General features: G+C 36.1%; 1 non-coding gene across 1 annotated transcript; it reads left to right on the forward strand.

Moving 5' to 3' along the window:
• Positions 1-430: 430 nt before the first annotated feature.
• LOC116135003 lies at positions 431-537 on the forward strand. Its single transcript, XR_004128829.1, has one exon. It is a non-coding gene; the product is annotated as a small nucleolar RNA R71 (small nucleolar RNA).
• Positions 538-9,623: the final 9,086 nt, after the last annotated feature.

Consider the following 9,623-nt stretch of genomic DNA (forward strand, 5'->3'; position numbering starts at 1 on the left):
GTTGGAATAGGGATTGTTTTGTTGCCTCTGATATCCTTCCAAGTAGTTAACCTGCTCCGATGATGACGATGATGAAGCAAATGTGTTCTCCACTTGACACTAATTACTTACGTGACTACCTGCACAAAAATCACAAGTTAGTTGAGGAGCTTGAATAGAGTTTACCTGCATATTTCCCAACTGTTTCTGAAGTGCTGTGAGTTGGGCTGAAATGGCTGTATATGCATCAACTTCATGAAGACCCATAGACTTCTTCGGTTGCACCCTCTCATTAGGTCTTTGATAATTGTTGCTTGCTAGAACTTCAAGCAACTCGTGAGCTTCTTCCTCAGTCTCATTCTGTAGTGCTCCTCCCCATGCTGCACCGACCATAGTTTGCACATTCACCATCAATCCGTTATAAAACGTTTGGGCTTGAATCCAAACTGGCAACCCATGATATGGACACCTTCTCAGTAATTCTTTGTATCTCTCCCAAGCCTCATACAATGATTCCGACTCTTCCTGTAGAAACGATCTGATAACATTTCTCAGCTTTGTCGATTTTGCTAAAGGAAAGAATTTGGTCAGGAACTTCTGTGCTAAATCATTCCATGTTGTAATTGTTCCTATTGGTAATGCCATTAACCATCCCTTAGCTTTATCCTTCAATGAAAATGGGAATAGTCTCAATCTGGTGGCATCATCTAACACCCCGTTTGACTTGAAAGTATTATAAATCTCCAAAAAATTGGCAATGTGTAGATTTGGATCTTCCTTCAAATCCCCCCTGAACTGTGCCGATTGCTGGATCATCTGGATGATAGCCGGCTTTATTTCAAAATTGTTGGCTTGGACCGCTGGTCTTGTAATGCCATCTCTACAACTATGACCTCCACTTCTACTATAGCCTCTATTTCTCTTCTTTCTCTTCTTTCTCTTTTCAGTCTTCTCGTGGTTCTTTCAATCTCAGGATCAACAAGAACCACTGGCTGACATCTTGCTCTTCGCATAAACTACACAGAAAAATAGAAAGAATGAGATCACAAACGAACCTAAAAGAATAAAAAAAATTAAACAAACAATAAATAAGCAAAAATAAAGCTCCAATCTAGCTGACATAAGAAAAAATTAATGTTAACATAAAACTCAATCCCCGACAACGGCACCAAAAACTTGATGCGTTATTACTACAACATGCATAAATAGCAAGAGCACTAGTTGCACAAAGTAATAAAGTGATGAGTGAGTATCATTCCCATGAGGATTGGTTGCTAAGCACTAAGTTTTCTACTGTTTTCAAGTTGGAGCAATTGAATTTGTTTGGATTAATTGGAGAAAATTAAACTTAAAACTAAAACAAAAATTGCTAAATATTCAAAGCTAAATTATGAAAGCAAGATTAAAAACAAGGTAATATCAATTTAAACAACGGGTAGGGTTTTGACTTCATTCGGACTTTATGGATTAAACCTACAGATTATGCTATTTCCATATTCACATGCATTGGTTGTAAATCAAATTCTCTAAATTGTAAAACACACCTTTTCAGGCTATGTTTCCCTACTTTTCCCTATTAAACTTCCGCACCCAATAATTTGAAGATTAATAGTTCTAAGCTTATTAAGCACATGGAATACTAGATTGATTTCATTGATTCTTAAATCTATCTCTAGCATTCAATACTACAATGGTGATTACCCAAGAAGCTTAACATGACTCGTTTCTCAATCTCATCATGTTCATCAAATAAAAGCAATAAAATCAGAACAACCACACAACCCATGCAATAGCATATGAAAAAAACAAAAATCAATTACTTAATCCATGGAAATCTGAATTACATCAAAACCCTAACCCAAAATGGGTTAGTTCATAGCTAAATCAACACAACGAGCAAGAAAAACAATAAACTCAAGGTTCAACATATTGAAATGAGAGAAAAGACAAGAGATCTCCCATAGTTGAAGAATCCACCAGATTCAATCCCAAAGCTTCTCACTTTTCAACCCAAAATTCGTCAAATCTAAACTAAGGAAGATGGAAAAGCTGCTCTATACTAAGAAAAACACGACTTCCTCAAAACGGGAAAGTTTTGCTTTTATACTTCGCCCAGAAACCTAAGACTTAGCCAAAAAATTGAAACTGTGCGTTTTAAAGAAACTGGAATTTGCAGACTTCACCGCGGCAAAGAAGAAATCTCGCCGCAGCAATGAAGTAAACTTAAATCGTCTGCGTAACTCATTCCGCCGCGGCGAATCTTCATGAAGAATTCTGAATTTATAGAATTGCCCTCCGCTTGCTTCTTTGCTTGAATCTTCAATCTTCGATGCTCTCCCATGGGCACAAGCTTCATAGTGCTTTACTCTACTTCAGAACTCTCCCCCCTTCTGAGTCCATAAACTCCAATTCGTTCATCATTTGCTCAAAATGTCGATTTTGGCCTGAAACACAAAATGTAAAGAATTAAGTACCAATTCAAGCATAAATGAACTAAGAAGTATCTCAAATCCGGCCTAAAAGCCTAAATAAAACAGTATAATCCTCGGATTATCAAATACCCCCAAACTAAAGATATGCTCGTCCTCGAGCATCGGGTACAAAACAAAATGAAAGAAAAACAACAAAAGCCCAAACAAACGCAAAACAGCAAAATTAACAAGAATTTAAAAGGAAAAAACATAAGACTCAACTCAACACAATGAACTGCCTAGAATTTATACAAGTCTCAAAGGTTGTTGCAAAATTATTACTAGAAAAATGTTCAACACTTCAAAGTTATAAGTTGCATCGACTATCTTTCTCTATTGGTCCCTCGAATAGGTGATCCCCACTTCAATCCACCTTCTGAATTCCCGGATTATTTTATGCAGAAATGCAAAGTTTATCAAATGGCGGCAGACTCCATAAGCCTAAATATCGAACTACTCTCCACTAATGAGGATTAGAGATCGCTAAGAATCAAAAGGTCTTTGCAAGCTTGTAACATTAGGCTCGGGTAGTGGGCTCCAAAGGAAATGAAAGGATAAACAAATAAGAGAACTTGGTTTTCTTAAAGCAAACACTAAGATTTAATCCAACTCCCACTTTCTTTCTCAACCATCACTCAAAATGTCAACCATTTAACAACCTTCAACCATGAACAATTCTTATTGTTGCTACTATAATGCAATTCTTGAAATATAATTTTTTTTTTTAAATAACAAAAATGTCAAATTGAGGTTAATTACCTCTCTTATTCTTCTTGCCATTCTCACAACCCCTAAACTAACAACTCTTCAAGTTCCTTGTGTTTGCATTAGGTCCAAAATTCTCCTAAAGGGCATGATTAAGTGTTTAGGGTAATTGGATTGGAAAGTTTTTTTGTTTGCAAGGAAATAAAAAGCAATGATAATCTCATAAGGCTTAAATGGGTGACTAGGGAACAATTCATTCATGGGTTGGCTGGAAAGGCTCAAACGTTCCGAAAAATGCCTAAATTTTCTCCTCAACAATGTCTATTCCTAGAATTTCGCCTTAAGTATTTCTCTGCTAGGTTCTTGTAAAACCCCCCTCCAGTCAGGTATCCTCTGAATATCCCTTAATGAGAATCCTGAGGATACATGTCCGGAGAACAAGTTGTATTTAGAAAAATCTGTGTAAGGATAATAATAATAATATCCAAAACATGCATATAAAATGTCACGCAGGATCCAAACTTATAATTTACAAACTTTAAGAAATTAAACAATCAAAACATATTTATATGGTGGAAGCTTCCAAAGGTATTTCACAAATATTTATCATTTACATTATTTACATCAAGATAAAAACATCGAGATGACAATAAATCATCTCCCCTCACGTGTAGTCCCGCTGTCTCTAGCATCCCTCGCTTCTAGTCTACCTGCAAAGCAATCAACAATGAAAGGGTGAGCGCTAATCGCTCAGTAAGGAATGATCCGTTTCATTCTGAATGTACTATTTGATCTTTATTTAAACATATCTGTTAACACATCACTTATCTTTTACATCTAGGGATACTTCCCCTTTTATTACTAATTCATATGCTTTTCATCATTTTATCCCATGGCTATATAAACATCAATGTGTACACATACAAATAAGTATGTAAACATAGTACACACACATCACATGTCATGACATAACATCTAAAATCATCTAACATGAGTATAAATCATCTCATGATGTAAATAACATCATAACTCATGTAATGCAACTAAATGCATATGAAACATTTAACGTCTAGCCGATCGGACCTTTCTTAGCATCTTAAGCACTTCATATCATCTAGCCTCAAATTTCATCTAGAGCTCATATCATCGGGAGGCGTGCTTACGCGTTATTTAGCATCTAAAGCATATATTCATCTTTCCTCAACCGGTATACGAGGATATGCTTACGCGTTTTCCATCATGTCTATATGCATCTCTATCATGTCTATTTGCATCTCTAACATCTTATGGCATGTAAATACATATTTTGGTGAGCTTAATACTTTTAATTCATCTATGGATTATCAACCCATTTACATTACCTCTTGCTCACATACATCATCTTAAAACATGTATTACATTGCATCTTCATGCCATTTCATAACATTAATCATGCATTGACATCATGACCATGTATATCTTTCAAAGATCATCTAACTAATGGGTAAACATTAGTACATGGCATAATTACAATAATACATTAATAATCAATTCATAATCATAAGAATTGATTATGTTAAATCTTAAACTTTAATAACCAGTTTATGCTTCAGGCCATTTTCCATCCTTTTCTCAAACGAATTGGCTCTTGGCATAAACATAAAAGTTATAGGTCTGTGTCTTAGCTTTCTAATGCTTCAAGAATCATATCATTTCGATTTTTATAACTCAAGTTATGGTCGAAATACAGAAGCAGGGTTAACAAAACCTCCAAGCTCACTAAATCCGAATTTTCATATTAACTATGCCACATCAATTCCTATTAACATTAACCAATAGGTTAACTTATGGATCAAATAAACCTCCCCTTAATAGTCTTTAACATCTTAAAGGAAGTGTAAAATCTCATTTCCATAATCATCCATTATTGCTATAACATTGTAAGCTAATGCAAACAACACATCAACACTTCTAATAGCAACCATTCAACACCATGTGGCCTCCAATACTACAATTTTTGCCACAATCAGTATCCACACTTCATTTTCTTCAATCAAACATAACAACTCATAAAACATAAAGAGCAATAACTTCATGTATAATGAATTCAAGGCAATAAGTAGAATAAATGAGTTCAACTACACTTGCCATCAACTAATTCTATGCCTTAAAGCCTTAATTTAAGGTTTCATAAAAATCTACAAACCCTAGCATAAACCCTAAAGTCATGGGAGGTTCTTCCTTACCTTTTTAAAGACTTCCTCCAACAAATCCTTTGCCTTTGACTTCTTTTACACCTTAATCCTACATATATAACATTATACCTCAACATCTACCTCAAATCTTCAAATCACATCAAAACTAAAGTTTTTAATCCTTACCTTAAACCCTTCAAATTGAAGATCCAAGGCTCCTATCTTGTTCTCCTTGAAAAATTATGCAAAACTCCTTGAAAACCTAGAGAAAGAAAGCTTGTTTCATGGAAGATTTGAGAGAAAATGGAAGAAATGTTGAAGAAAGGCTCTCTCCTTTGGCTTGAACGAATTTCATCTCATTTATAGGAAAATATTTCATTTATTTTCCAAAATTATGCAATTGGCCTAATTATTTTAATTGTATAACTCATAAGTCCTTAATTCTTCATATAAGGGCATTTTGGTCATTTCACACTAGACATAATTATTACTTAATTAATGCCATTAAATGCAATGAACCTACTCATCCTTGACTTTTTCAATGCTTATCCATATGCAAAATAACCATTTTGCCCCTAGGCCTTTCTATGGATAATTGATTCATACCGTTTCAAATGAATTGACTATTTTGCCCTTAGTTAGATTTTATGCTTTTTAACATAAAATTAACATTTAAAGGACTATTTTGAGTTAGGAATATACCTTTGACATCTTGGGAATTACAATTCTAGAGTCCGCCAACATTATCAAACTTTACCTAACCACATAAAATGAATCTAAGCATGCTGAAATAAATGAAAATGGTGGTTGAACCATTCAACAAACCTCAATCAAAATTCAGTCAATAAACATAAACTTGAAGCAATGCTTAACATTTTTCAACAATAAAATCCCAACAACCCTATTCTCATCATCGATTTATACAATTCATCATTGACATACACAACAAAAACAAAAAATTAACTAAACAAAATAAAAAATTTCTCAAAATTTTCCCACCCCCAAACTAAAGATGACATTGTCCCCACCAGAGGATTCCATATGGATGGTAACCCTAGTATCTATGGAACAAATCCTCTAACAAATGGTGGTGCATGTGAATCTTAGACTTAAGATCACCGGAGTGCCTTGTGCACCGATTGGTGTAGTTTGACACTAGCCTAACGCAGTTCTATTCAGAGCTGTCAATACGGTAGTGATTGGCTACATAAAGGATTGTATCAAGACTATGGTGGATAGATAGAGGATTCATCACTCCCGGGTACGGGAGAAGTTATCTCACGGCGCAATTTAGTAAATGGCAATGACACTAAAATTGTGGCCACAGTGGGATTGAGTTGTTGCTCTATCCAGTTTATAATATAGGTTATTGGTCTAGTAACTAAATACACAATATCGAGAGTAACCGAAGGTTGACATTATTTCTATACCTCGGTCTCGTTGAGATAACAGATGATAAAATGATCGAATTGTACGGTAACCATATCGTTGACAGGTAGCTACTTTGTTGAATCTGAATCTATCGGGTGGCCATGATGCCTTGCTAGGGGCCAATCTTGGTCTGTGTTTAGTGAGACGATTAATTGGTGTTAATCATGATACAACACACTGCCGGTAAGATGAGGAGCCTATGGGTCACACACATAGAAGATAATTTAAGAGCCAAAAAGAAAGAAGAGCGTTTTCGTCTTTTTAGGCGATAAGGTATTTTGGTAATTTCACGGTGCAATTAAATTTGTTGAAGTCGTAGCCTTTATTTAATTTGTTAGAAAATTTAAATAAGTGAGATTACGTTTAAATATGTGTTCGCATATAGTTAAATAAATTATCATTATTGTTAAATGTTAATATATATTAATTTATTTTAATTGAGATAATGATAAACAAAAATTAAAATATCTAAATGGGAGTGTTTGGAAACAAGGGGTGTTTGGGTTGGAGCCCAAGCCTAGTCCATAAGGGAATAGGGTAATTAAACTTGCACTATAAAAGAATAAGTTTAATTAAGAAGAAGAAGATTTTGTCATTATTTCATTTCATTGAAAAGAAAAAGCTACAGCCCCTTGAAAACTCTCTCATGCCAGATTTGGGTTTTTGGTTTTAAATCAAATACACTTCATTTTCTTCTTTGTTCTTAAGGCTAAGAGGATCTAGCAAATCCCTCTTTAGTTCCCTGCGATTATCTTCATGTGGACTACATTGGTTCGATCCTACACTTCGGTCAGTAGCAAAATACATTCAGAGACAAAGTTGGAGGAGCCTCTAAACATGCGTATGACTTCTTAAACTCTAAATTAATTTTCTGTAGATTCTTATTTTGATATAAACTATAAATTTGTGCCCTGGTCTTGGTTCTATGGAACGATCCGTGTTGTTAAATATTTTTGTTTTCCGCTGCGTAATTGCATCGTTTCCTAACGCTCTGACTTTGGCCAAGCAACCTACGTGATCTATCTCGATAGATCTTTATTCCGAGGATGTAGGTTGTTTCTCCTAAGTCTTTCATGGAGAAGCACTTGGATAACCAAGTTTTTACCGACTGCAAGTTCGGTATATCATTCCTGATCAGAAGTACGTAATCGACATACAACACTAAGAATGTCACTGTGCTCCCACTCATTTTCTTGTAAACACAGGGCTCATCTTTGTTCTTGATAAAACCTAATTGTTTTACGGCTTCATCAAAACGAATGTTCTAGCTCCTTGAAGCTTGCTTGAGTCTGTAAATGGATCTCTACAACTTGCATACCTTCTCAGCTTGCCCATCAAGAACAAAACCATTGGATTGTGTCATATACACATCCTCTTCAAGGTTTCCATTTAGGAAAGCCGTTTTGACATCCATTTGCCAAATCTCATAATCATGATATACGGCAATCGCAAGCATAATTCGAATGGATTTAAGGATGGCAACCGGCGAAAAGGTTTCCTCCTAGTCAATACCATGAATTTGTTTGAAACCTTTGGTAACCAGTCGTGCTTTATAAGTGTGCACCTAGCCATCCATGTCAGTCTTCTTCTTGAAGACCCATTTATACCCTATGGGTTTTACCCCTTCACGTGGTTCCACCAGAGACCATACTTTGTTCTGGTAGATGGAGTCTATCTTAGATTTCATGGCTTCAAGCCATTTAACGGAAACTGGATCCGATATAGCGTCTTCGTAGTTTCTAGGTTCATCGTCTTGGTAGACAAGTACGTCACCATGTTGAGTCATGAGATAACCATATCTCTCAAGCTCATGGCATACTCTCCCAGATCTACGGAGCTCTTGTGCTATTTGAGGTGGTTCACTTTGATCCACAAGTAGTGGAGTAACCTCCTTTTGATGTTCAACCACTGCTTGTGGCACATCTTCCTGTCATTCGTCTAGTATATCTTGTGGCTCTAGAACTTCATCGAGTTCTACTTTTCTCCCACTGGTACTTTTTAAAAAAATTCCTTTTCTAGGAAGATACCAGTACGAGCAACAAAAATTTTGCGCTCTTCTGGATGGTAGAAATAGTATCCTTTGGTCTCTTTAGGATACCCCACAAATATACATTTTTAGGATTTTGGGCCCAGCTTGTTTGAAGTCAATTTCTTGACATAAGGTTTGCAACCCCAAATCCTTAGATAAGACAAATTAGGTTTTCGCCCATTCCATAGTTCAAATGGAGTCTTGTCTACAGACTTTGACAGCACATGGTTCCAATGTGGATGCAGTCTCGAGGCATAGCCCCAAATGATGCAGGTAATCACTAAAACTCATCATAGACCTAACCATGTCAAGTAAGTCCATTCTTTTTTCAGACACTCCATTGTGTCGGGGTGTAACAGAGGGGTGAGTTGTGATACTACCCCACATTCCTTCGGTATCAAATTTTATACCTACCATAATGCAATAAAAATTTCAAACAACAAAAGTTAAATCAAAAGTTAACGCTTGGGTTGCTCCCCAAGAGCGCTTGTTTATAGTCGGAAGCTTGACTCTTCCCATCCTTTAGGTTGGATGTCCAGCCGTTGGGATGAACTTGCAGCTCATCACCCCCTCAACGTACGGCTTCAACCTCGTCCATTAACCGTGAAAGTGGCCTTTCTTCATGTGTGACTTCCACTGCTCCGGATGCATGTATCCTCCTTATCGTGAATGGTCCGACCATCTAGACTTAAGTTTTCCGGGGAAAAGCCTAAGTCTAGAGTTGAACAACAAAACTTTCTGCCCAACTTCAAAACCTTCACCCGATGTGTTGTCGTGCCACCTTTTTGTTTTCTCTTTATAGTTCCGGGCATTTTCATATGCTTCCAGACGTAA

The sequence above is a fragment of the Pistacia vera genome, unplaced genomic scaffold (genome assembly GCF_008641045.1).
Source record: "Pistacia vera cultivar Batoury unplaced genomic scaffold, PisVer_v2 Contig292, whole genome shotgun sequence".
Classification (NCBI taxonomy): domain Eukaryota; kingdom Viridiplantae; phylum Streptophyta; class Magnoliopsida; order Sapindales; family Anacardiaceae; genus Pistacia; species Pistacia vera.